At 46.5% G+C, this 27,679-nt stretch overlaps 2 pseudogenes; one reads left to right on the forward strand and one right to left on the reverse strand.

The window, feature by feature from the left end:
• LOC132650925 (grainyhead-like protein 2 homolog) overlaps nt 1–1,580 on the forward strand; it is a 59,401-nt pseudogene extending 57,821 nt beyond the window's left edge.
• Nucleotides 1,581–8,379: 6,799 nt separating this feature from the next.
• LOC132650861 (neurocalcin-delta-like) lies at nt 8,380–27,356 on the reverse strand (annotated as a pseudogene).
• Between the last annotated feature and the right edge of the window lie 323 nt (nt 27,357–27,679).

Consider the following 27,679-nt stretch of genomic DNA (forward strand, 5'->3'; position numbering starts at 1 on the left):
ATTGGCTTCTGAGTGACACAGTACGGACAAAAATTAGCTGAGGCTAAAGGAAATTATTTCAAGGTAATCATTAATGAAATCTCAAATGGGCGTCAGGCTGCTCGCCCACATGGTAAGGAACAGTGAACAGTTAGTCCTTCCTGGTTGGGTGGTGAGGAGCCTCTGGGTTCCCTGATCCATTTCCTCCTCACAGGCTCACTGAGGAGGAATGAAGCCCAGGGCCTGCTTAAGTATTTGCCCCAGGTCTCACTTTCAGTAAACAGAAAGCATAGTCAATGCCTGCAGGGAGGTGGGCCGCTTCAATGGCCTCAAGGAGCAAGTGCTTCCCTCTCCTCTGCCCCTCTTAAGACCTTTCTAAGGCTTCCTCTTTGGGAGTAGGTACCATAAAACTCTTCTGGACCCTTTTCATAAAGAAAATGTGACCTGGGTTCTCAGGCTTTCTGATTTTGGAGTCTTTGGCTGACTGAGCATCAAACTTGAACTCCTGTTAGACACTCAGTGAATGTGTGCTGCAGTTCTTTCCAAGATCAGTGCAGTAGGCTGGGGATACCACTTTGAGTGAAGCCTCAAGTCTTGCTGGCTAGAGAGCTTCAGTGTGGACAAACACACTGCTGATAGCACTGCCTTTCAGCACTGGGCCTGTGAAGGCCTATGCATAAGGCTTTTATCCCAACATCAGCCCACTAAGCGTGGGTGCCTTTTAATTCTGTAAAAGAACAAACTGAAGGTATGGCAGCATCCCTGATGACACCACTATAAAGTGATTCAGGGAGTCATTCTTTCTCAAATGGAAATCTCTTTGGCTAACAAGAGTGAGACAGGCTCAGGCACTTCTCAGTCACAGATAGAGGTGCTGGAGGGACACTTTACCGGTTAAGAGCGTGTGTGGCTCTTCCACAGGACCCTGGTTTCATTCTCAGCACCTACATGGCATCTCACAACTACCTGCAATTCTAGTCCAGGGGATTAAATTGGTCTTCAGAACTCTGAGGGTACCATGCACACATACCATACACAGAGATGCATTCAGGCAAAACACTCAAATATAAGACAAAAACAAAATTTATATTAAAAAAAATCACAGATATAGACTCTGGAAGTTAGTTTTCTTGAAACCAAACCGCCATGGAGTAGGCAGCCAGGAAGAGGTGAAGTAGCTTGGGGTGAGGCAAAGCCAGCTTTAGACCCAGCTCAGGCGTTCATTGGCTGGAGAGCCATTGACCTTACTGAGTTGTTTCTTACTTGCAAAACGCTGCTGATAAAACTTACCTTTATAGTTGCTGTAGAGTCATATGTAACTTTTACTGTACATGTGTGTTCAGCCAAGGGCAGTTGAGGTTTGTAATGAAAATACAGAGGGGCCTAAGAATGTGATTAGTCAGTAGCTTGAAAGCTGCTCTTGCATAAAGCCCTCTGTTCACTGGCTTTGTTTCTTACCCCACCCCATCTCACCCAATTTTGGCAGCATCCTGGTGAACATGGATGACAACATCATTGAACACTATTCAGATGAGGACACCTTCATCCTCAACATGGAGAGCATGGTGGAAGGCTTCAAGATCACACTTATGGAGATCTGAGCGCTGGGCCCAAGTCCCCTTGACAGGAGCTTCCGGTGCACTCCTTCCTGGGAGAGGTGGGCTCGCTTCCCTACAACCTGGAGACCCATCTCACCCATCTCAAGTGACTGTTACAAGACTGCTTGGAAGGGGGCAGGGCCCAAGGCCCACCAACAGACCAACAGTCAACTCTTCTACTTGCTTGGAGCTGAAGCCTGTATCCCTCGGCTAAGTTCTTTAAGCCTGTCAGGCCCTTATTTATTGTCCATTTTTTCCCCAAGAGCCTGGAGTCCAGGCCCTCCAGGACTCTACAAGTTACTGATAGCTCCACCTGAGACCTCCAGAGTTCCCCCTTCAAGGGAAACACAGCTAGTCCATTCATCTCGAAGAGCCTGGGGAACTGGGATGCCTTTTTTCTTACCTCTCCACATTTCTTGAGTGGATAGACAAGATGAGCTGCTTCTTGGCACAGTCGTCATGGGTGGGGTAAAGAGGACACCCATTTTCTGGCCTGGAACCTTCAGGTTGCTCTGAGGAAGGTCATTTTGCTTAAATACCTCCAGGGAATCTCAGCAAATAGCCACTGGGCCTTGTTCAGGAAGACATTCCGCTACCATGTCAGTAATAAGGAGCACAAAGTATGACTGACAGCCATGTACATAATTTGTACATAATATTGCAATAATATATTTTACCTGTGGTGTGTGGGCATGTTTACTGCCGTTGCCCTGGAGGGGACATACCTGGAGACTCAGAGCATTCTGCTCTATCTGAGAGGAGGCTAGGAAAGAGGCCTTTAAGGTATCATGTGACTGGTGAATGCCAAGATGGACTCTCCACTGAGCCATGCTGAGGACTTGTTTCCCCAAATGGAGCCCTCTCCCCTCAGACATGACTCTCCCTTGAGGCCATCACATTTTGTCTCATGGTGATCTGTTGTCTAAGAGTGTCCTTTGAGCTGTTCAGGAAAGATCATGCTGTCAGCGCCTTCTTTAGCACTGGAGTGAGACACCTTGAAGCTTATGCAAAGTTTCCGCAAGGGTTTGCACTGGGGTCCTATCCCTGGGGCCTGCTGCAGAACTGCTTGGCTTACATGGGGATGGACACAGTAGTGCCTCATAGTTTACAAGCATGTCCTTCATCTCAAGTGGCCCCTTTGCAAACCCAGCTGCAGCTTTTCGAAGCGAGCCAGCAGCTCGGCTGGGCTGTGACCAGCAGACATTGCTTCCTCTGGCTTCTGAAGATGGGAAGAGGTGAGGCTGTCCACCCTGGCTGTGGAAAGCGTGGGATTTCTGGCACTTCTGAGACTGGCTTTGAGAGGCACACTGGAGAGCTAAGGCTGTTTCCTCCTCTCCTGGCCCTTGGGAGGGCAAGAGAAAACGGCTTTCCTGAACAGCATGCCCCATGGTGGGCCTCAGTTCTCTTTGAGAGGACAGGTTGGTAGCTTGGGGATTTTTTTGTTACACTGTGGGCTGAGCACTAGTTGGGATAGTCAGGCACATCCCACCCCAAAGCCTGGATAATGGGGCAGCTTCCATGGAAAGGTCCAAATTTGTCTATGAAGCACTTTGATGTCTTACCTGGAGGCTCTGTTCTCCAGCTCCTGCCTTCTTGCCCCACCTTCCCCTGAGAGCCCGGGCAGCCAAGGCTGACTCTAGCCTAGCTACCCAAAGCTGCAGAGGAATGGGCTGGAGAGTAGGTGCTATGACCAAGAGGATCCAAAGAATAGCAGGGGCACCTTTCTGAGAGCCCACTGGGCTCCGAATCCCTCGGTGTTGCCAAAGGTTTGTATCCTGGGCTCGGCTCTGCTTAGTCCTCTGCTCCACCCCACATCACTTGCTGAACCAGCAGCTTGGGGACCCTCTAGGGTACTAGCAGGGCTCTGATCTAAGGCAGACAAACTCAGTGTTGGAAATATATGCTCTATGCGCTTCCCATGCTACAGCACTTGGGGTTAGCTCCAAACATGAATGGCAGACCTTAGGGTGGCTCAGGATTCCAGGGAGACAGATCTGTAGTGATCTGACAGGCTCCCAGCTCTTCTCTCCGGTTTCTGGAAAACTGCCCATCTCCCCCGAGGCAGAGGACCAGCTGGAGATGGCTTTGCCTTTGTCCTGAGTCACTACAGTCCTTGTGGTAGCCAGAACAAGGGACATGAAGCCAGGACCACAAATAGGGGTACAGCGGCAGGTCCAGGAGTGTCTGTTGGTGGACTTCTCTGCATCCGTCCCTTGCTGCATTAGCAGAGCTTTGCTGCGCACCCAAACTTTTTTTTTTTGTAATCCATGAAAGGTTGGGGAACACATGAAGCAGGTGTTTTCATTCTATGACCCCACTGAAACTTCCTCAGTGTTTAGAAATTGGAACCAACAACAACAAAAATACACAATGGGCTGCCATCTTGAAATCAGTTCCTAAAAGACTAAGGCATGTCCCAAAGCAGAAACCTGGGAAGCATGAAATGAGTTAAAACATTTATTTTTCATGCAACAGGAAAAGAGGGTTTGTGCCAAATTCTAAGAATGGCCCTTTCTGAAAGACAAACAAGGGGAGACTGATTTGTATACAATCTACTCCCACGTAAAAAAAGAGTAAATGTAACTTAATAGTTTTGTAAATGGGAGAGGGGAATCTATAAACTATAAATATGTTATTTTATTTTTTGTACATTTTTAAGAAGAAAAAAAATAAATATTCACAATATGAGTCAAATAGCTGTGTCTGCTGCTTTCTGGGCAGTGGCTGCTGGTGTGGGGAAGAGTCACCAGCCTGGGGTCTTGGCTGTCCCTGCCCCTTCAGTCCTTCATACGGTGGAGACTTGCCTACCAGTGCTCTCCCTCCTCCTTACGCCAGGCTTGCAAAAGAAGAGGGCCAAAGGGCAACAAGAGGCCTCCAGGGTGGCTGCCAGCACAGCTGCCCTTGACTGGCCTCTCAGGTGGGTTCTTTCCACTCCCTTCTCTCTGGCACTTTGTGGTTATTTCTGCTTCATTAGATCTGTGCCAACCGCTACGGAGAGGCTGAAACCGCACGGCTCCTACTTCAGTTCCGTCTCCACACGCTCTGACCCTTGAAATCCCATACTGGGGCTCCTGTGCTAGCCACCTCATTATGCAGCATTCACACTGCTCCAGCTGGTATCGTCAATGATCTCCAGGAGCAGCCATTCCAAGAGGCAGAATGCTAGCATTTTCTACAGCACCCTTCTCTAAGGCACAGTACTAAAATCTTGCCTCAAAAAAGCCTTCCCTGGCCTCACCCCCAATGGGATCCCTGTCCTTTGTGCTCAGATCAGTGCTAGGGAAAAACAGGCCTGGGGTGGATGGAGAGTGTTTATTATGGAAAGTTCTGGAAAGATCATGTAATTAGAAATGGGCCATGGTCTTTTTTTATTGCTACCCATGTCCTTCCTCATCTTTGGGTCTGATTGTTCTTCATACCTGCCTGAATGGGTCGTTTGGGAGGATGTGAGTGTTATCACGTCTTCCTTTCCCTGTGGACATCAGTGAACTGTGCTTATCCCCTCCTCCCCCCTCCCCAAGCTCCCCAAACTGGGGGAGATTTCTGGTGACATATTCCATCTATTCCAAAGGGTTCTTCAGCTCTGTGCTCCTAAGCAACTCTAAATGGGTCCATGGTTAATACTGGGAAGTCAAGAATTTGAGGAAAGACGGTGGGGGCCTCTGATGAGCCAGAGGCAGAGAAGAGAAATGTGAAAAGACACCAAGGGTGAGCACCACCCATGTTCATTGGGCATCAGTATCCATCACGTGGTACTTGGGAAAGAACATTTCCCATTCGCCATGAAGTGTTTGTAGTGGTATTTGATCCTGAGTTAGGTATTCCCCTCCGGCCACCTCCTTTGCTAACAAGGCCTCTCTAGCTCACACATACACTTCCAAGCCTGCCACACTTATGCTGACTGGCAGCCCCATCAAACACTCAGTATGAGTCCAGCCAAATGATGAGATGTTGCTATTGAGGTTCAGCGAGAGGTCTGACTGGCCATTTGCCTGTCTTCCTGGGGGTGGTGTGTACTGGTGAGGATTTTTATTAGCATATACTAATTTAGATATTTACACACATGTCTGATTTGGTCATTTTCATACCTCATTACTCTGGTTTGTTCCCCTTCCACTCTTGTTGATCCCTTCATTTTTCCTAACCAGGCTCCTTTCACATGTATCCCACATTTCCATGTGCACCGTGTGTGTGTGTGTGTGTGTGTGTGTGTGTGTGTGTGTGTGTGTGTAGACTCAATGAGTTTAGAGTTGCTTATGTGAGCATGGGGAGAAAGTTATTTAGAGCATGGGCATGGGCAACTTAGTATCACTGTTACACCAAGTTACACCGCTAAGGAAAATGTCTCCCCTTCCTCCTCAGGGAGGGGTGGAGTCTCTTCCCTGTCCCTACCCCCTACCCCAAACCCCACCCGTGTTAGAATGTCCATGGGCCCAATCTTGGGCATAGGAGGGAATATTTAACTAAGTGGGGTTGGCAAGTCCAGCTGCATTGTACCTTAGAGTGTTTTTACTGTTTGTCACAGAGAAATACTAAAATATCAAATATTCCCTGGAAATTCATAGAGCTAAGCCTTCCCATGGCCTGGGTGTTCCAAGCTACCCCCTAGTTAGCTCCTGATGGTCACTATCTCTGCACCCGAGGAAGGTCTGGAACTATGCACCCGACGTTAACACTCAGTACAGAAAGTCCTAGGCAACAGGCATATTGATGCTACAAAAGTGGGGAAATGGTTGAGTTGTTGGTATACAGGCTCCTCAGGGCTCTGGCCACATTCCCATCATCACCTCATCATCACGTGTTGTGTTTCAGATATTGCTTACACACAGAGACTAACTGTGGAGGAGGAAAAGAGTCTCCTCCACATCTGCACCCCAAAGGTCTAGCTGGCCTGTGAGGAGCCTATTGTACCTCCTAATCTAGGGAGCAAGTTAGTAGCTCTTGTTCATACAGCATTAGCCTTTGGGGCTGTAGTCAAGGCCAGTGATAGGAACAAGACGAGAAAAGCTTGATGTGATGGCTTTGGGGGAACATTTAGTTATCTCTCCCACTAAATCTCCAACAGAGTGGGAAGGGAAAGGATTATATTGCTGTTGTATTTTTAGTTTGGTTGGTTTTTGAGACAGGATTTCTTTGTGTACCCTTGGGTGTTCTAGAACTCACTACATAGACCAGCCTGGCCTTGAACTTACAGATCTGCCTGCTTTGCTTCCTGAGTGCTTCCCTGATCCTACTGAGGAGTTTTTCTGAGTTTTGCTTTGGTGCTTCATGTTTGGAGAAGCACAAAGTGGGAGGGAGTGAAGGCCAAGCTGAGAAGGAAGTAAGGAAGCCACACATGGACCAGAACTGCTTTCAAACTCTTCCACCCTCAAACCTGGAAGACACAAGCTTCCACACTGTCACACACACTGACACACTGACACACACTGTCAGCTGAGGCAGCTTAGTAAGAAAAAAATCTCATGGTCCAGACAATGATATTAAATAATAAACATGCTTTAATGCCAGGCAAGAGCTATACAATCAACTGAGAATGGGACCACTTCACATAATATGACATATATATATAATTAAATCCATTTCCAGAAAGTCCCCCTGGGGAGTACCACACCGCCCCTTCTCCATCCTGAGCGAGGTATGAACAGTCAAGCACTCTGAAATGTCCTCCAGTCCTGTGGACAGCACAGACTTCCTTTACTTGGAACAAAACAGGCTCTACCTCCACCAGAGGCCCCTGAACACAGCACAAACACTGCCTGGCCACAGGAGTGACAGATGTCTTCAGACACTCAGCCCTCCTGATGCTGTGACGTTCGTTGGTCAAACATGCATGCATAAAATGACACCCAATGCCTTCCTGGGAGAGGTGGAGAAGAGGAGGAAACATACAGATAGGTCTGTTATGTCTGTGTGTCTAGCTGGTCTGGAGCTCTCCAGGCCTTCTGGGGACCACAGGGTTCATAACCTGTGCATCTGGCTCTTGAATTCTGAAGAGCTGGAGGCCACCTCTGGTTTCCATCCCAACTTGGGTTAATTTTGCTTTCCAAAAACAGACTTTATCATTTGGCTCACAGGATTTGCAAGCCTTGCTACAAAAGGTAAGGAAATGACACTAGGAAAAATTAAGATTACAAAATCTAGGTCACAAAATTTCAACCTATGGAGACACCATTAAAGTTTGAACTTCTGCCAGTTAAGAGTATCGCCATGGGTGTGGGGGGACCTTCAGCCAGCAAAAATTGCCTGGGCATCATTTCTTATAGCTGTGTTTAACTTTTTGCGGGTTTGTTCTACAGGAAGTGGCTACAGGCAGCAGAGACCTTCCTGACTCCTCTTAGGCAGGCTCTGCCACCAACATCCTTGAGTGTCTGGGCCTTGTTGATGCCACTGTGTGTGAGGCTTTGGTTGCCTGTAGCCAGAAGTTTTTGCTTCCAACCCTTATTTCAAAGTAGTGTATATGAGGTGACCAGCCCAAGCAACAACTCAGCTTTGCTAGATTCAAATAACACGGTGAAAGGGAGTGCTGTTGGGACCCACGGTGGCCTCAGACACTGCAGGCTCCCTAGCCGGCACCTACAGTGGGTGGGTGAACTGCCTGGCTGGCCCACACCTCACTACATGAAAGATACCCGGGGGCAGAAAAAGAAGATTCTAGGCGTGGCTCCCCCACTGAGGATATAGGTTTACACTGTTAGGACCAATCTGCTTTTCCAAGTCTAAGGAACATTCTTCTGCTTAGAAAGACAGCACACCTGCACCTGCCAGTGTGCTGCTGGACCTTGGCCCCTTCTCAGAGCTGCTGGTGGACAAGACGCTTGGAAACTGCCTTCCTCTGGCCACCTTGACTCTGTAAAACCATTCGAAATCAAAGCTGGGCCTGAGAAATGGGACCATCCCAAATTAGAAAGAAAAACAACTGGACCTTGAATAAGGGCCAGCTAAAAAGAAAGAGCAAGTCAGGCAATTTAGGGGAGGACTGTCCTTGAAGCTATGAGTTCCCCGCTACAGCTGCCAACCGCATAACTGCTATCTTTTCTGCTAACTAATCAATGTAAAGGCCTGAAATAAAAACTCTGTGCTTTGTATGCTCGGGGTCGTCTCCTGCTTTGAAGGGACGACCCCCATAGCGATCGGAATAAACTGCCTCTTGCTTTTGCATGGAACCGCGGTCTGTGAGTCACTTTGGGGGAGGGAGCGGTACGGACCCTGCACCGGGAGTGCAGGTTTTGCAGGCCCTTGTCATCATTCTTTTGTAATTTTATGGAGTATATAAAATACACTTGTTGACTGGTACATTTGTGCAAAGACAGGACTTTAAAACAAGACACTGACATTCGTTGTAGTTGGCTTCACAATAAACTGCTAAAACAAGTCTTCTGTAGTAAGATTGCATTAGCGCTCACTAAACATGCATTTATAAGGCAAAACACTTAATTTGGTCTGCAATACCCAATATTTTATATACAGCAGTCTTTTTATGAATCACAAGTAGGTAGCAAGATGGGTCTGGTTTTAGAATGTTACCATCTGTGTTTGATTTTTCAAAGGACCTCATATTAGCTCACCTCTGTAAACCTGTGGGGTGGGAAAACCGCTGAGTCATCTTTCCCCATCTCTGTTAATTTACCTTGTAATGTTCACAGCTTGGAAACTACAGCCTGCTGGGGTGGAGGGGAATGTCCCAGCTGGCTTTAATAGCTTTACCCCAGGGGGTAACCTGCTGTTAGAAAACCTAGCCTCCGGGTGCCTGCCATAGCCCTGAGGGCATGCGTGACAACACACCCAGATTAGGAGTTTTGTCTTTCAAACAAAACCCCTCAAAGCTTGCTGAAGGATCTCAGGGGCAGAATGGAATTCTTTTCTCTGGCCCCACCAGTCTTGGGTTTTAAGACAGATACATTAGAATCAAAGGGGAAAAAGTAATGATGATTAAAAAGTCATCCAACAGGGAACACCACGAAGTCTGTTCATGCTCTCCACAAGCGCTCTGGGCATTCACGTCCACGACGAAAGAAGCAAGGGGCAAGGGTGTCACAGCAGAGCGCGTCTGACTGAAGAGGGGACAGCTTCACCATCAATATTGTTTGGCAAAAAAATACAAATAAAATAAGTTTAAAAGCCAACTGGGAGAGACCCAGGCAGCTGTAGCGTCCTTAGGGTGCGGGGCTCAGAACTGGCCGGCGCTGCTGGGGTCACACTGCAGGAGACGCACTATGGATGGATCTCTTTTGGCCCCTTGGATGAATTCTTCCAGGGAGAGTTTTCCTAGAAGGCAAGAGGACCAGTGAGTGACGGCCTGTGGTCCTTTGCACTGCACACGGGGCACAGCAGAAGCCCACAGCTTCACCCACCAGAAGCCAGGAGACCATGAGGCAGAGACCCCAATTCTCTGTTTACCATGGCATTCCCCCACCTCGCTCAGTGCACAGGGCCATTTAACAAGACCTCCAGGACAGGACCCAGGGCCTGGGGAGGGTACTGGCTTACCCTGACCTGAATCTTTGCCCTAGTGGCTCTTCTGCCTCTACCTATACCGGGGCCTCACCCCACTCCTCGAGCCCCTGTGCTCATGCTCAGCTTCTGAGGACTGAGTAGCCCTAGCTCATTTGCGTGTGCCAGGCTCAGGCCCTTCAGCCCCTGTGTACTGCTGTATTCCGGTTTGCAGAAGACTCCTCCCCCCACCCCGCTCCCAGTGGGCAGAGCAGGAGTGTAGGTTCTTTTTAACAACTTTTGAGGATAGCACCACCGTCATCCAAAGTCGGGAGGATAAAGGAGTGTGTTCTAGACAGAAGGTGATACACTTCTGTCAACCCAGGCGGCTTGAGAAGGAAGCCAAAAACCTGGATCTCTCACCAGATGGCTTTCTTTCTTCTTTTTTGATATGGACTCTACTGTGTAGCCCAAGCTTCCTTTTTTTACCTCAGGCTCCTCAATTTCCTGGATCTTCAGTATCCTTCCTCCTCAACTCTCTGCCAGTAAAGGTCTCTGTCACTATCACTTTGGAGAAATGGGGGTGGGGGTGGCTTTCCTCATTCCTGGCACTTCCATGGTGACCATTTGATTGAAGTGACTCATTGACTGATAGTTGGAAATAGAACTGTTGGGAGCCGTTACCTAACTACCTAACTTTGCCCTCTCACCTTCCCTGCAGACTTAGCCCCATCTGTTTTTCCAAAGACAGATACGAGGCTGCCAGGCTCCTCCAGGCCTGTGCACTTCAGTACCTCCTTAGCTGCTCTTCCATGCTACCTGCTCAGCCCCTGCAGGATGAGAATGAGGGGATGGGATTGGAAGCAGCATCTTCTAAACACTTTAAAGCTGCAGGCACAAGCACAGGCATCGGGCACCACAAGCTGTAGAGCATTTGGTACCCCATATGAACTCTGCCTCTTGCACAGACTCCCAGATTGACTTGCTTGTAGGTGCAGACTTTCCATGGCAGAGGCCAGCAGTGGGATGCAAAGACCCTTATCTAAGGAGACTCTGGTGGCAGCAGGCTTCACACCACGCCGGCTCTGCTCCAAGTGAGGAGGGACAGGAGGCTCATGCCCGAAGCACTGAAGCCAAGCCCTGAGCTGAAGCAGTGTGTTTTTCGGGTGCTCAGCAGTCCCTGCCCTCCTGCCCTCACTGCCTCCATCCCCATAGCTTTCCTTGTTTAAACAAATCTTTCCTTCTCAAAGCCCAGGGCAGTAGTACTCGGCTGTGCATTGGGCAAGGGCCCAGGCAGAGCTCTTTGATCCCATAGAAACAGTCCCAGTGGAGAGGCTCTGCCATTGCCTTGAGCCAGATATCCAGAAGTGTCTTTCCCCCCATCATTTAGTCCTCCTCTAAGGAAGAGGCTGGGTCTTAAAGCCATCATGTTCCCCAGATGACCAAAACCTGTGGTTCAATATCATAAAAACAATCCCATGTTTGTTTAAACTTGTGAAACAAACTATGTGCTGTGAATCAGGGCACATGAGGGAAAACAGCTCTCAGAGGATGTCAGGCAGCTTCATGGAGGCAACTTCTAGCAGTGAACAAGCTGGCTGTGCCACCAAACCAAGATTCTCAGGGAGCTGGCGCCCCACGTATGGGGGGAAAAGGAGGCTTATTCTATGCAGAACATGCTATCATACACACCACGAAGGACCTGGTATATTTGTACACAGCTCACTAGAATTATTAAACATCAGGTGTGAGGGTCTGGGGCTAGTGAGCTGTCTCAGTGAATAGAAGTATGTGATAGGTAAACCTGATGACCTGAATTTGATTCCTGGAAACTATGTAAAGGAAAGTGGGGGGAAACGAACTTCATAAACATGTCTTCTGCATGTGTGCACCATGGCACACTCATACATGTCATGTAATAATACTTGCAAAATTCTACACTGTAATATTAAAATGAGTTTTATGTTTTAAAAATGAGTTGGCTGGAGAGATGGCTCTGCAGTCAAGAGCAGAGGACCAGTTTGATTTCCAGCATTCATGTTGAGTAGATCACAACCACCTGCAGCTCCAGTTCCAGGGAACTGTATATCCTCTTATGCTCTCTGCAGATTTCTGCATGCGTGTGATGCATATAAACTCACACATGTGTGCAGGTACAAACATACATGCATGTAAATAATAAAGAAATACATGTTTGTTTAAAGAGCTGTGAAGCTTTTGGCAGCATTGGGTCATCAATGGTAGGCCTTGACTTAGCACTGTAAACTCAGGAACTATTTCTGAATAGCATTTCAAGATTTGGCAATAAAAATAATGATTCTAAAATAACTTTAAATTTCAGTTGAATAATGATCAATTACTTAGCATACGTATGCCCCAAATATTGCACAGAGAGAGATGCTATAAAGAAGTCATTATTTTTCAATTGCCTGGGGATCCTGTATCTTACTTGGTAGCCCAACATGCAGAAACCATATCTATTTATTTGATTTTGCAGATAGCTTCAGACTTGTGGTCCTCCTGTGTCACCAAGCGCTCTTTGGTTTGTGCACCTGCTGGCTGCATCCAGGCAGCACCCTCACCCAGTGGAACCAGCAGACCACTCCAACCTGCTTCCCACTACCTGAGCTTTCACTTGGACGCAGCATTGTAGAGTCTGCTCATAAGATCACTCAGGCAGGCTGGGATAAAAGCTGTTGGGGTCTTTAAGAAACAGCAGGCACATCCCCATACTCTGGCCTATTGGCCACAAGGATCCAGACTTCTAGAAAAGGCCCATCCTACCTCAGTGGCTTCTTGGGTCCTTTTATTTCTGCTCCACAGGACCCATTCTATTCTGGGGAAGGCTAACTTAGGAGAAAGCTAGAAGGGCCTAGAAAATAAGGCCTTTGCTCTAGACTGGGACCAGCTCCAGGGTCTACCCACTTCTATTCCTCCCCACCCAGCATAGGTGGTTGTCACATATCACTGTGCATAAGGTCCCTGTGGTTGACATTTGGTCCTTTTATAAAGCCACCCTGCCCGGACTCCACCAGAAGCTTGACCCAAGCAAAGTCCTTTAGCCTCTTACCATCTCTATTGGTGTCCATCTGGCAGAAGATCTTCTCTGTCCTTTTTTCTGGGGTTGATTCATCTTCAGGCATTTTCATGACAGAGGAAACCATTTTGTAGATAGCCTAGGGAAAGAAGCAGCCGGGTTGTGATATGGAAACAGTTCAAGCCAACAGTAGCTCTATCAAGAGTCAGATGCTGGAGTAAGGGGAAGGGCCCTTTGCTCTGCTGGAGTGCCGTCTGTCCCTGAGCCTTTTACAGGACAGAATGTGAAGTCTGTGGTAGAAGCCAGGCCCTCAAACTTGCTCTCCACCAACGACACCCTCGGTAGTGCCAACTGGCAGAAAAGCCCATCCTGCTGCCTCTGATGTGTTATACGTGTAAAGGAGCTCTCAGCAGTTGTGTCTCAGAGTCATTATTACAGGAACTGGGGTGAGGGTGGCCATGTGTATGTCATTATCTTTCCCCTGGCAGACCCTATCAGTCCTCTCAACCTGTGCAGCACTGTTTTCTCCACAGTGCGTGGCTATGGGCTCACTCATTCTCTGAAGATCCAAGTAGCTCTGAGAGGGAAGGCAGGTGCTGTTAGAGTTTTGGATTATAATAACTTTGCAATCTCAGGCTGAGATAGACTTCTGTGAAATATGATAGAAGAAAAAGAGATTTGACTGAAGGACTGAGTAAGTGGAAGTGAAGATGCACAGGAAAGGTTCGAGGGCCTCACTCATCAAAGGTACTTTGTATTTAGGAAGAGCAAGATGAAGTCATTGTTTAGATCATGACATTGTTAATCAATTTTACTTTGGGCACTTCAGCATGGTAAAAACGTTTAAAAAAATAGATTTTGTCAGAAAGTTCTGGAACTTTCTGGAGTTCTAGGTACATCAGTGTAACTGGGAAAAACAGGGAAATAAAGACAACTAAAGAGAAGAGGAAATGCCAGGCGAAGGTGATAGTAAGGGTTAAATTTCCCTGCTTTACATTCTTGTTTAGGATCAATCCTATCAGAAATACCTAAAATATTGTAGACATGTTCTAATCCCAGCCAACAAAATAAGAATGAAGGTAGATTCACCCAGTAGAGGTCCCCTTGGGCAGATACCATCCCTCAGAGACCCCTGCGGCAGACTTCCACGTCCCTTGCTGAACTCCAGGGACACCCCATGGTCAGTCACTCTAGGCCAGCACCGTGGCCCAGTTTAGAGTGATGGCCAACACTGGATAAACTCAGCCACATCCAGCTTTCCTGAAAAGTGCTTGCTAAAGAGTTCCTACAGGCAAGAATAGGGCTGTAATTAGTTCTTGTCCCAGACCCTGTCGGCTGTTCTCGGCTGTTCTCGCAAGCCTCCATCTGTGTCTCCACCTGTGCTATGGGTTTAGAACCACAGGCCAACCTGTTGGCCATAGAGGTAGTGCTCTTTTTAAAAGTGGGAAAGCTTTCCTGCTAACTCCAGAACAAGGCAAGATGGGACCAGGCAACACACACACACACACACACACACACTTCGAGCTTCTTTGTGTTCTGTGAGTTCATAATCTCAGGGATCTCAGAACAGCAACAGCAGTGCAGTGTCTGGACCCCACCGGTTCACCCCAGCACAGCCTCTGTCCAGGGCAAGCACTGCTCCGTCAGCATGCGTAGAGGTGTCAGCTGAGGAATATTTACAGACAACAGAGGCATTTATTTTTTGCCTCAAGACTTCAGCATACTGTGATTGTCTTTCCCCAATCTCTTTTGGACCCAGTTGTTTCTCTCCTGAGTCTTTTTGCCTCTTGGGGGCTCCTTCCTGGTTTGTGTTTGTGACTGTCTTGCAGTCAGGTGCTCTCCTGTTTTCCTAGATGAGTGGCTTCACTCGCACTCATTTCTTATCTGAGTGTTCACCTGCTCACCCCCAAGCCTGGCCCATGTACTAAGGATAAAAGAAAACGGGACCCTACCACAGGAAGCCACCTATGCCTTCCCTTCCTTCCTCTTCAGCATGCACTCTCCCTTCCTCTGCACAAACAAATGGCTCTATTGCAACGTCTCTGGGAGCATTTCATTCCACTTACCCTCAATTATAGTTGGCCAGGACACCCTCCTTTTGTGACGGGCGATCATGCCTGGCTACTCATCAGGCTACTGGCAGTGGCTACTGCAAGGTCTTGTATAGCACCAGTGTAAAGAATTTGTTCCAGAGTGAGAGCCCCACCTCACTTGTCTTCTTTCATATATACATTTTTAAGATTTATTTATTTGTGTATTTTATGTATATGAGTACACCAGAAGAGGGTTCAGACAGGTGAAAGCTGCCATGTGGGTGCTGAGAACTGAACTCAGAACCTTTGGAAGAGCAGAGAGAATCTTTGCCACTGAGCCATCTCTCCAACCCAGCTCTCATATTCTTCCTCTCTTCTCCTTTACTCTGCTTCTCTATATAAGGTTCACTCTTTGTCTCACAGTTTTTGTTTCCCACCCTTTGTTTCCCACGTCTCTCTCCCTCTGTAAATGTGTATTTATACATAAAATCTAATTCTTGTAAGCTCCCTACACTCTCGGAGTCTGCCAACAGCTGCAGCTTCCCCCTTTGGCGCAAATGTTTGTGGATACATATCTATCACTGCAGACAACTATGCAGACCTGCGGATTTAGGAGCATATCCACCAACACCCCAACCCTGTAAGCCTCTGCTCCTGACTATCCCCTCCACAGGTCTCAGTTACCATTCATTTTCCCAACCCACTCATTCACCTGTCATTTTCTGTCTTGAGTCTGACACACCAGGATACTGCGCCCAGCCCTGCCTTTGTCCTGAGGGGTTTACCAGGAAGCAGGCAGAAGGATGAGATGCCCACTGTGGGATGGGCAAAGGGACTGTGTGGCATGATGACAAGAGGTGTGGGACTCTGGGTCTGAAAGGAGGCTAGGGCAGGCCGCCCTGAAGGCTGACTATGAAGCAAGACATGAAAAGAGCACAGACCTTCCAAAGAAAAGCAGTTGGCGGGGTTTGTCCTCTCACATCTCATCTGCCCTTTAGAAAGAGCTTGGATGCTACCACACTGAGAAAAGTATCCCACTTTCCAGAGACCACCGTTTAGATGGGCTTAGGCACACCGGCAACGCCTTAGTAGTTGTCATGAAAGCCTTCACTTCCGTTCTTCTCAGTCCCTAGTGCTCCCTTAGAAACCCACTGACCCTTTAAGAACCCTGGCCTGGAAGGCTAGGGCTAAATGGAATCCTCCTTCTGGGACTTTGATGACAACGAGCAGTAGCAGTATGGAGGTCAGTCCTTTAACACTTCTGCTAGAGTGGAGGCGTGAAAGCTGACACAAACACAGGGCGTAAGAGGAGACTACCTCTACAGCCAACAGGTTGGCCTGTGGTTCTAAACCACAGCACAGGTGATGACACAGATGGAGGCTTGTGAGAACAGCTGAGAACAGCCGACAGGGTCCTGAACTGTTACAAAGGAATAGAACTGGCTCAGAGAAATGAGGGCTCTACAAACAGCTCCCTCGCCACATCACCAGCCCACAAAGAACAGAGTCACTGAATCCTCCACAAGACGATGCATTAGTAGCAGTTGCAAACTGGGCACCTGGATGTCTGGATGGTTAGGTTTCCTTTAAGAGGCTGGTCTTTGGCCAAGCATAATGGCTTTGTTATGGCAATTAGATTAGATTTGTTCTTTGTGCATCAATTAGCCAATAGGATGAATGCAGTGATCCCCAAACCAAGTTTGTAATGTGGTTGGCCCCAGGGCAGAGCAGACAGGGGTGGCTTCAGGCCCCAGGGCAGTGCACAGACAGTGGTGTGGGGGGACTTCAGGCCCCAGGACAGAGAAGATAGGGCAGGTGGGGCTTCAGGCCCCAGTGGTGTCAGTCTCACAAGCTTAGCTTGGAGGGATGATGGCTTCCTTCTGTTCCCCAGAGCAGGAACAACCAAAACTGACTACTGTTGAGCTTCAGTCTAGGGCTCTAGAGCCTCAAGAGAAAAGACACAGTCCCAACCAGTGCTCTGAGGCAAACCATGTCTTTTATTATCACCATTTCCCCCAAACTTAATGGGATTAAGCCATAGAGAAACCAAGCTGCTTCCGCATGTTAGTTTTAGCAATGTCAGTGAAGACCTGGCAGAGGTAGCCTATTTTTAAGTCCTGTTAGAAGGACGCTGTCCCTGGGTATATGTGTACCTTTGGGACACTCAGAAGCCCAGTAAGGTTGTTCCCTGTTAGGCTCACTATGGCCTTCCTCTTTGTGGTCTTTCCTCACTCCTCCTTACTTTCCCTCCTTCCTCCCTCCCTCCATTCCTTCCATCCTGAAAGAACAAACTCTTAGAAACAGTCACATCTGGATTGACAGGGCTGTGGATCGACCAAGGCCAGGCACAATTTTAAGAATCAAGGCGTTTTCTCTGAAAGACACCAAAGCGACTCTTTTCACCAGAGAATTTAGACTCTTCCTATAAAGCACCAGACATTCAGTGCTCTCTGATGGCAGCGGAGGTTAGCTGAGCAGTGCTGTCTGTGGATTGCAGATAAGGAAAAGCATCCTACTTAGAAAGATTTCTACACCAGGATAAGAGACCCTGAAAACCTTTTCTGGTAATAATTTTAAACTGCAGTCGGTGTCTACATGCTGGAATGATATGTCATTCAGCTGGAAAGGTAAACTACATCAATGTCCATCACCATGTCCTGCTGAGGTATTTGAGTACCATTTCTGACAAGAGAACAGCATTCCCATCTCCTCTTTTATTTTATTATTTGAAACATTTTTTATTTATGTGCATGAGTGTTTGCCTGGTGACCACGAAGGCCAGAAGAGGGCATCAGATCCATTGGAAGTAGAGTTAGAGAATGCTGTGAGCTGCCATGTGGGCTGGGACTCCATCTCTACCCTCTGAAGAGCAGTGATCTTAACCAGTCAGTCATTTCTTCAGCCCCTCTTGCTCCCTCTCCATAAATGACATCTCATTCTTATACTACATTTCATGAAGGTTTTTACTTAGGAAAAAATAAACTATCAGTTTTTCCTGTTCAAAATAGGGTCTGTCCACTTTGCATATTTTTCCCCATACAAGCCTGAGAACTTTGAAGATCTTAAGTACAGATTTATAAACTGACTCTTCCTTCCTACACAACAGATTACTATTTAAAAGGCCAGCACGATGCCTTTTTATCATTTAAAGGTGATAGACATTAGATAATCTATAGAACCAAGTGTGTGGAAATTAAAGCTATACACACATAAGCGGGACAAACTCTGCGATACAGTGCTTTCACTAAAGTTTTTTGTTTTGTTTTGTTTTGTTTTTTCTTCTCTCCCAAGATTGTATTTCTCTGTGGAGCCCTAGCTGTCCTGGAATCCTCTCTGTAAATCAGGCTGGCCTCAGACTCTGAGTTCTGCTTGCCTCTTCCCTCCAAGCCCTGGGATTAAGGTGTGAGCCAGTGCCAACGTGCCCCTACAGCTCTTTTTAAGAAATGTGTCTTTCAAGATGCCCTAAGACCACCATCACCCAAACAAGGTGAGAAACACTGGTTTATGCTGACTGAAATGTATTAGGACAGAGAGAATTAACTGGAAAATTACTGAGTGCTGGTGGTCCCTAGCACCACCCCAGGGGCTTCTGTGCCAGCACCCTTCGATGCACTGTGTGCTAGTTTTGACTGAGTCCGTAGCTCATATTTATCTTGAAATACTTCAATTCTACCTATCTGTAGCTTTTCAAATATAATAGCAGACAACACTGACTTTTAGTTCATGTAGAAAGTAGAGTACTTAGGGGCTCAAGTGCAGAGATAGGCTACCTTTCCACTTCTGATTACAGAGATTGAACAATGTATATTTCTTATACTTTAAATAAAATCAAGTTTTAATAGAAGAATAATGAGAAAGTCTCTGACTTGACCAGAGTCAATTTTTTTGTAAAATTAATATATTATAAAATGTGAACAAATGAATGAAATAGAAATGAAGAGAGATCTGTGAAAATGAAGCTTACAAGTATTAAAGAAGGGTAAGAATACCACAGCGCAAATGTTAAAAAGGCCCTTAGAATCTCTGCACTGAAGATGCCCACTAAGTTGAATCCAGCACTTCCCAAACTGGTTTGACCAATCCTTTTGTTACAAAGCATTGGTAAAATCAGCACCCCAAGGAGAGTCTCTCTGAGCCAAGACCAAGTCTGATGCTAACACCTTCTCCTGGAATCCTCTGTTCTTTTCCCTCTTCTTCTTGGCAGAACTAATGATCCAAGACCCATGATGCTTCTCCATGAGTTTTCTCTTCCCAGTGGAATCTACATTGCTTCATAGGATGTTTATTCATCTGTGTATGTTTTGTGGCTTAGTATTTGCTTTGGTTGATGAATGCATGCTGGCTTTGTGATAAGCACAGGGACCGTACAATATCTTTCAGATTTAGAAAAGGAAAGCATGGTCCAGGTCAAGAAACTCACAGGGGGCAGAGAGACAGGCATTCAGACTGAATGTGAAAATGGAAACAGAGAAGGTTACTTCCAACCAGGATTCTCAGGGACTGGACTACCCTCCCAGTTAAAGCCATCACCAACAGAAACCAAACATGTTCCATAGATGGCACTGGTTAAAGCCAACGGGTCACAAAGCAAAAAAACCATGAAAATAGGAAAACAACTTACATGGGGGGAGGGTAGGTATGAGGACAGGAAGGAGGTAATAGAGATCGAGGTGTGAGTAATCAGAATGGATCATCTACACACAAGAAATGGTTGAAGAATATTTTGATTTGACAAAGACGAAATACATCGAACCTGATGTATAAGCTTATAAGATCTGTAAATTAGGCAGCCAATGACAGTGATTCCTGAGAAACTAGAACCAGAAGAAGTAAGCCCTGGACATCTCCACTGTGATGCTGTGACAGTGACTGACTCACCCCTATGGAAGGAGCTTTATAGACTCACTGGCGGGTGGACAGACCAAGGTGTTTAGTCATTCAAAGACAGTGTAAAGGAGAAAACCACACAGGCAGGAGTCCAGAGCACTGTTGAGGCTCCCCATGTGTGTCTGGCTGAGTTCCTGTGCAGAAGAATGAGAACTAGCAAAAAACAGGGTTGAAAGAATCAAATGGGAAGATGGATGAGGAGAGCCTGACCGTCAGCTGTGGTCAGGAAGAATGTCACCATCCATGGAAAACCTCCTGATTTGTGGGGTCTGTCTACTGGGAAATAGTTAGTCCCAGTGATCCCTGCTCAAATTTTAAAACCAAGATCTGGAAAGTTCGAGCCATTTCCTAGAAACTTAACTACTTCTCCGAACAAAGCATAAGGACATTAAAAAGCTGGACAGAATTTATATTTACAAAATATACCTCTCAACGGGTAAAATTCACAATGTCTTGTGCCCTCCCACCCAAAGCTATCAGTCTCCTAAGGAAGCAGTATCATCCACACAGAAGGAGGAGTAACTCCATCCAGTGGCCCAGAACTGCCACAGATGTTATAATTAGCAGAAAGCCATTTAAACCCATACAAAAATGTGCTCCATCTTTCCCCAAAAGAGATGGGAGAAGACATTACAAAGAACCCAACTTGAATTTTTAGCAATGAATTCTACAATGTTTGAGGTGGAAAATGCACAGAGTGAGATTGATGGCAAATCAGATCTACTAGTAAAACAAGTACTCATGTAGACATGAGGCTAAGTTACCCAAGATCAAAGGGAGAACAGTTAGCATCTGCAATGCTGGTGGATTGTGTGTGGGCTTCAGGCTGTACAGTATGTCCATAATTAAAGACTGAAGGAGGGAAGAAAGAGAGCCAAAAGCATAATTACTAAAAACATTCCAAATCTGATAAAAACCATAAGTCTACAGATCAAAACTTTGATAGACAAAAACATAGCATCCAGAAGGAACTAGATGGTTTGTGCATTCCACTAGTCAAGAAAGTAGACTCATGGTTAAATTTCTTCTTAAGGGACCTGCAAGGAGCACATAATAGATGCAAAAGGAGGATAGGGGAACCTGAAGTTTTAAAAAGAAGGGGACATTGGCCTGCTTTCCTCAAGATGCCTAGCCATCATCTTTACTTTGGGTAAAGGTGGCTGTTGCCTGCACTTGTTTGTTGCTCACGTTGAGTTATGAGGCTGACGCCTGTCCCTGTAACCAATGACAGTCCTGCCGTCACATCGGCCTTGCTCAGTGACTACTTGCAAACAGACGGGAGGCAAGCGTCACTCCATCTCTTACACTGGATGCTGTATTCCCATCCCAGCTTCTGTCTCTGACAGCTCCAGGAAGTTCTAGGCCACAGGAGAACTGGTGATGTCTTTCAGGTATCACTTGGCCCTTTCCATAGACTCAGCCTGTGCCATGGCGGGTGTGTGGGCATTTAGACTGCCCCCAAGCAGGGCAGGGAGCTGGAACTATGAGAGGAAGAAAGGAATTTCCTTCCTCATAAAGTGACAGGCAGCTGTTCCCATGGAGAGCAGAGAATCCAGAGTATGGTGGGGAAAGGTCCCCGTTTCAGCCTGCTTTAAGCTGCAGGAAGTGCTTCTGTACAATACTAAAAACCAGCCTAAATCAGGATCCTAAATTTGTAACTAACAGGAAATCAGACACATAACTGTAAAAAAGAAGTGTTCATTTAAGGTTCTAAACCAAATTCACAGATGTTTTAATTTATTCATCCAGATGATGGTACATCAAAAAATAGTGAAAATAAATAGTTTTCTTTAAAAAGAGCCACAACTGTCCTCCAGCATATGTGGTAGACTGAGTAATGAACCCCCCCCCACCCCCTGTGGATGTCTGTGTCCTGACGCTTGAAGCCTGGAGCTGTCTTACCTTACATAGCAAAGAGACTTCTCAAAACTGGATGAATCAATCACAGATCTGGAGATGGGAGGGTACACCTGGATTCCACACATGGCCCCGGAAAACACAGGAACCAATGATTAACATTCATAACTACACAAATGCATGCATGAACGGAAGAGACGATCAGGGTTGCAGTCCCAGGGAGCCAGCATCTGTGCAGCTGTATTTGAAGGTGAATGAGCAGGCCTGGGAATGTAAACTTCTTCTAAGAACTGGGGCAGATGAGAAATCTTTTCTCCAAATAGCTCCAGAAGGGGACACAACCATAAGCACACTTTAATTTTAGTCCAGTGAAACTGAGGTCAGACTTTCAGAACTATAAGATAATATATTTGTGGGCTTGTAAGCCATGAGCTTTGGGGCTCCTTGCTGTAGCAGCCATAAAGACTAATTCAGCTGGCTTCAGCACAGAATTCATGGTAGTGTGGTAAATTCTAGTCTTTCATACCAATATCCGGAAATGAATTCTAGCCTTTTTGTCACTAATGCTATTCCAAAACTAAGTCGAGGGAAAGATCTAAGTACAACAAATGGATGATTTCTGAACAGCGTACATCCCTCCATCTCTATGCAAAGCCTAATTAAAGACTCACTTTCATCCTGGTCTACGCCCTGACCCTGTCAGCATTTGTAGGTAAATGATCATAAATTTTCCTCCCCTCATTCCCCATTAAATGGCTTGAATTGCTGAGTCTTGAAGGGATGGTGATTCAGCTAGGAAGTTGCTTTCAGAGATTGTTATTAAGCTACAAGTGTTCCTTCAACAATGAGACCCTCAGTCCGCTTATGGTGCTCCCTAGCATAGCTGGCCCCGCCTCCCTGCTTCCAAACAGCTGTTTGCCCAGCTTACCACAGACACTCAGCAGACAGTGACTGCTTTGAAGTAAATCAATGTTTTCCTAAGTGGTGCAGACCAGCTAGGACAAAGACAAGAATATCCCCACAAATAGCTTCCTGTGACAGGGCTTAGAGAGTGTAGGCTTTCAAAAAGGGAAGGAATAAAAGATTAAAAAACAAAAAACAGAAACAAAAACAAAACCAGACCGTGGAGCTCAGTGAGGTACACTGAATTCCAGTTCATCCCAAATAACTGATGATAGGGATCAGCCTAAGAATGTGATGGACTGTGTGGACTGTCAGCTTGCAAAATAGCCCTGGGTATGAAAATGGTTTGAGATTTAATTTAATCTCTTCGATGATCTAAAGTCACTTCAGGTGCTTGTGGTGTTCGCAGCCATGAGTATTAACCATCAAAGGCATGGGGGTGTCCAACGGTTGAAGAATTTGAGTCTTCTATTGACAGGCTTCTTAAGAACCTCAGCCTTACACACACATGTCTGAAGTTCAGGTCTGGACACTTATGAGGGCCTGGGAGTGGCCTAGGGCACTTTACAGTGAGGGGCAGGCCTCCATCAGGTTGAGCACACCTTCATGTTTCTCACCAGGCTTGAACATGGTGGAAGACCCTTCAGGGTCTGGGGTCTGCTGTCGTGTTCTGCATGTCCCAGCGTTCTCCTACCTGCTCTTCCAAGCCACATTCCAAAGCACGGGGCAATGTGACCTTCCTGAACACTGTTCCCCTTGCCAGGGCCTTTGCTGAGCTATGGATAGCAGATGAGTGCATAGCTGCATCTCCATTCTCGTAAGCTCCTTACAGTCTTGCTATCTACAGGTTCATCAACAATGGCTGCAAAAACCTCCAGGAAAATTGGGCAAAACCAAACCAAAACAAAAAACAAAACATTAGAAGATAACACCATGGCTCTTGGGCATTTCTGTTTCAGATTCCAGTTAGGAAGAAGTTTTGTCCAAAATGAGAATAGCCCTTTCCACTCTTCCAAGGGCAGAGCCCAGCGCTCTGAGATAGAAAGGCCTGGAATGCAGCAAAGTCCGTGCTGGGGTGTGTGGGAGTTTGCCTAGTACTCATGAAGCCCCTGGTTCTGTTCCCAGTACCAAATAGTAAAACAACACATAATAGCAAAAAAGCCTAGTTAGGATGAAAGCTACAACTGAATGTCATGTGTTCCCGAAGCTCTGCGCCTGAAGGTCTGGCCCTGCTGAGAAGTGGTAGACTCTCTAAGAGGGGGCCTGCTGGGCTCATCTTCAGGTAGTCCGAGTGAGTCTTCAAAGGAGACTGCAGCACCTCAGTCTTTTTCTCTTTCACTGCTTGCTGGCCGTGAAGTGAATGGTTTTTCTCTGCTTCACACTCCCGACCCTGATGTAATGTTTTGCCACAGGCCCAGACTCACAGAGGGGACGAAATCTACAAAACTGTAAGTCAAAACAAACCTCCTTGTAAGTCGATTGTTTCAGGCATTCATTATAGTTACAGAAATCAAACCTTGGAATTTTAATTTTTGTTTAACTATCAAAAAATAAGGGAAATCTAAGGTGCAAAATGATAAGCAGTTGTCCTACCTCCACTTGTGGGGGCATTAGAAAAACTACTTTGATAAGATGTATCAAGAGATCTTAGAAATATTGACCCAGCTTTTGGGATTCCATCCTAAGAATGGAAAGAAAAACTTTATATAGAAAAACTTTATATAGAAAGATTGACTTTTTTTTTAAGACATGATTTCTCTGTGTAGCCTTGGCTGTCCTGGACTCACTTTGTAGATCAGACTGGCCTGAAATGATCACAGGTATGCACCACTGTACCTGGCAGATTTACTTTATTTTTAAAGGATAAATCATTTATAATGAAAACTGGAGGTAACCTAAATATCCAACAGTAGAAAATTAAGTAATTTTAATATACTGTAGGATTATTATGCATTTTATTAAATATTTTTATAAGACATCATTATAAACACAGAAATACTTGTGTTACTCTGCAAGATGAAAATGGCAAGGTAGAAAATAACATATACCTTACAGAAGTAACTGAATATTTTTAATGCATGGTAAGAGGACCAGGAAATATATAATTTAAAAATCATCATATTAAAAATTATCAAGAAATATATCATTTAAGAAACTGTCCTACCCACAAAAAATTTTTAAAAATAAAAAAAAATTGAGGGTAGGATGGAATAATGAATACTTTTCTCTTAATATTCTGCTTTATTGTACAATATGGGTGCTTTGGGTGCATGTATGTCTTGTGCTTGCAGTACCTGTGGACGCTAGAGGAGGACAGTGTATCTCCTGAGCCTGGGGTGACAGACTGTTGGGAACCACCATGCTGGGAATTGAACCCTGGTCCTCTGGAAGAGCAGTCAGTGGTCTTAGCCACTAAACTATCTCTCAAGCCCACCCCTTTATCTGTCCATCTTTTACATTAGCTGTCCCCCTCTGCAGAGGAGGGGAAATGCTTAAGATCTATATCACTGAGTGATTATTTTGGTATGGCCTGTTACCCTCTGGTGGAAGGAGAGCCACTGGTGGCCATTCAGAAGAGAGAAGTGCTTGGAGAGCGATTCCTGGGTGAGGCAGTGTCACCAGAAACCCTCATCTTGCATCTTCCTAACGTTTGTGCTGTAACTGCCCATGCAGGCTCCACCTGAACATGACTACTGTTCAGTCACAGCTCTATTGTAGTCTTTTCAGCTCTGTCCAGCTTGTCATGGTCCCTTGTCATGGTCCCCAACATTCTCCGCAAGCTAGCCATCCTTTATCCTAACCCCATTCCTACAGCAGCTGACTTCTTTCATCTCCTTGTTCCATCCCTTCCTACCCAACGCTACCATTTTCCCAGGGCAGCAGCTCTATCTCAATAGGACATTTGCCCAGAAGCCCTGCAATGAATGTGACCTCTGAGCTGAGCCCTCCAAGAATCCAAAACCCACGCCCTTGACCCACCTCCACCACGTGGTTCTCTACCGAGTTTCCCTCACCTACCTAGAGGTGAACGGCAGCCAGCTCCCGTGGTCTCTGTCATCATCTAGTTCTTAGTAATGGCGGTAGCAGAAGCTCTCCAAGTCTCTCCTGAGCCCTCAGTGAATCTCCTTAGCTTTGTCCCCAGACCCCACCCACTGCTCAGCAAGCTGCCATTACCACGAGCCTACCAGCACCACCTTCTCCTGTTTGCTTCAGTGAATTTACTCAAACTGAGTGGTTTGGGGAGGCCAAACTCAGCGTTTCTTAGTAAAATGAAGAAGCTCTCTGTATTTGCATCCTGGATAGGATAAAGAGTCCAGACCCTACAAAGCTGTAAATTAAGAACAGTGATCTTGACTATGTGTTTGGTCCTGGGCATTTGTGGTGGTTTGAATAAGAATGGCACCCATAGGTTCATATGTTTGAAATCTTGGTCCACAGTGGAACTGTTTAGAGAGGTTTAAGAGGTGTGGTCTTGTTGGGCTCTGAGGGTACAAAAGCCCACACCAGGTCCAGTCTCTCTCTCCCTGATGCCTATGGATCAGGATGCAAAGCTCTCAGCTACTGCTCTAGCGCCATGCCTGTCTGCTTGCTTCCTACTTTGATGATCACGGACTAACCTTCCAGAACTGTAAGCAAGTCCCCAATTAAATGCTTTCTTTTATGAGAGTTGTCTTGGTCACAGTATCTCTTCACAACAGAACGGTAACTAAGACAGCATTTCACATGGGGAGGTAAATCTAAACTTAAACGAGCCCCATGACAGGCAGTCCCACTTCACAGGTGAAGACACTGCTTGCGTTGACTGCTGATCAAAGCCACAGAGGTGGTCCCTGAAAAACGCAGGTGGGGACCCAAGCCAGGGCTTTGTTACTCACGCAACTTCAGAAGACGTGACCGTAAACTCTATGACTGAGCAGGACGTTATATTGACCAATGGGAAGACTATAACAAGGGTAGCCACCAGGGAGAGCCCTGGCTCTCTGCAGTGTGGGAGTCACCCCAAAGCCCAGGTGACTGCTGACAGGAGAGCATGTGCAGGCAGCAGAGTTGAGCTCCTGGGTTTGCAGGAAATTCTGACCAGTGGAGATTTTTATGCCATTTTTGGGCATGCAAATTCAAACTTTTCAAAAGTTAACTGCCTCAGAAACACACCAGATTACACACTCAGTCCCAATTCTCCCGGTGCCTCTTGAGTCTTTCTTGTGACACATGCTTCTCCCTCTAACATACCAGGGCCCCTCCCTGCACGATCTCCAGCATTTCTGCCTTGCTGATGTAGCCGTTACCGTCCAGGTCGTACATGCTGAAGGCCCACTTCAGCTTCTGTTCCAGCTTGCCCCTCAGGTCACACTCAGGGCTATGATGAACTCTCTAAAGTCTATTGTCCCGTCTCCATTTGCATCAAAGGTACGAAAGACATGCTCTGCAAATTTGGAAGCATCCCCATAAGGGAAAAAGTTCCCATATATTTTCTTAAACTCTTCCATTGATAAGTGTCCACTGGGGCAGTCTCTCAAGAAGCCTTTGTACCACTCCTGGATCTCATGCTCCAGGAAGTCCGTGATCTCCAGTAAGTCCTGCATGACTTCAGGGCACATCTTGCTGTTCTGCTTCCCCATTCTGGCCACGAAAATTCAACTGCAGAGAGAAAAGAAAATACACATCATAGTTTGTAGAGCTGTCCTACGTGATTATCAGGTGTTGTTCCTTGGGAAGAGTAAAAAGAGCATTTTCATGCAGCCTTCCCTGACTGTGTGCGGTGGGGCTGCATGTGTGTGTGTGTGTGTGTGTGTGTGTGTATGGCAGCATGTGTGTGTGAGGCAGCATGTGTGTGTGTGTGTGTGTGTATGTATGGCAGCATGTGTGTGTGAGGCAGCATGTGTGTGTGTGTGTGTGTGTGCGTGGCAGCATGTGTGTGTGTGTGTCTGTGTCTGTGTGTGTGCGGTGTGTGGCAG

This window comes from Meriones unguiculatus, assembly GCF_030254825.1.
Source record: "Meriones unguiculatus strain TT.TT164.6M chromosome 13 unlocalized genomic scaffold, Bangor_MerUng_6.1 Chr13_unordered_Scaffold_34, whole genome shotgun sequence".
Classification (NCBI taxonomy): domain Eukaryota; kingdom Metazoa; phylum Chordata; class Mammalia; order Rodentia; family Muridae; genus Meriones; species Meriones unguiculatus.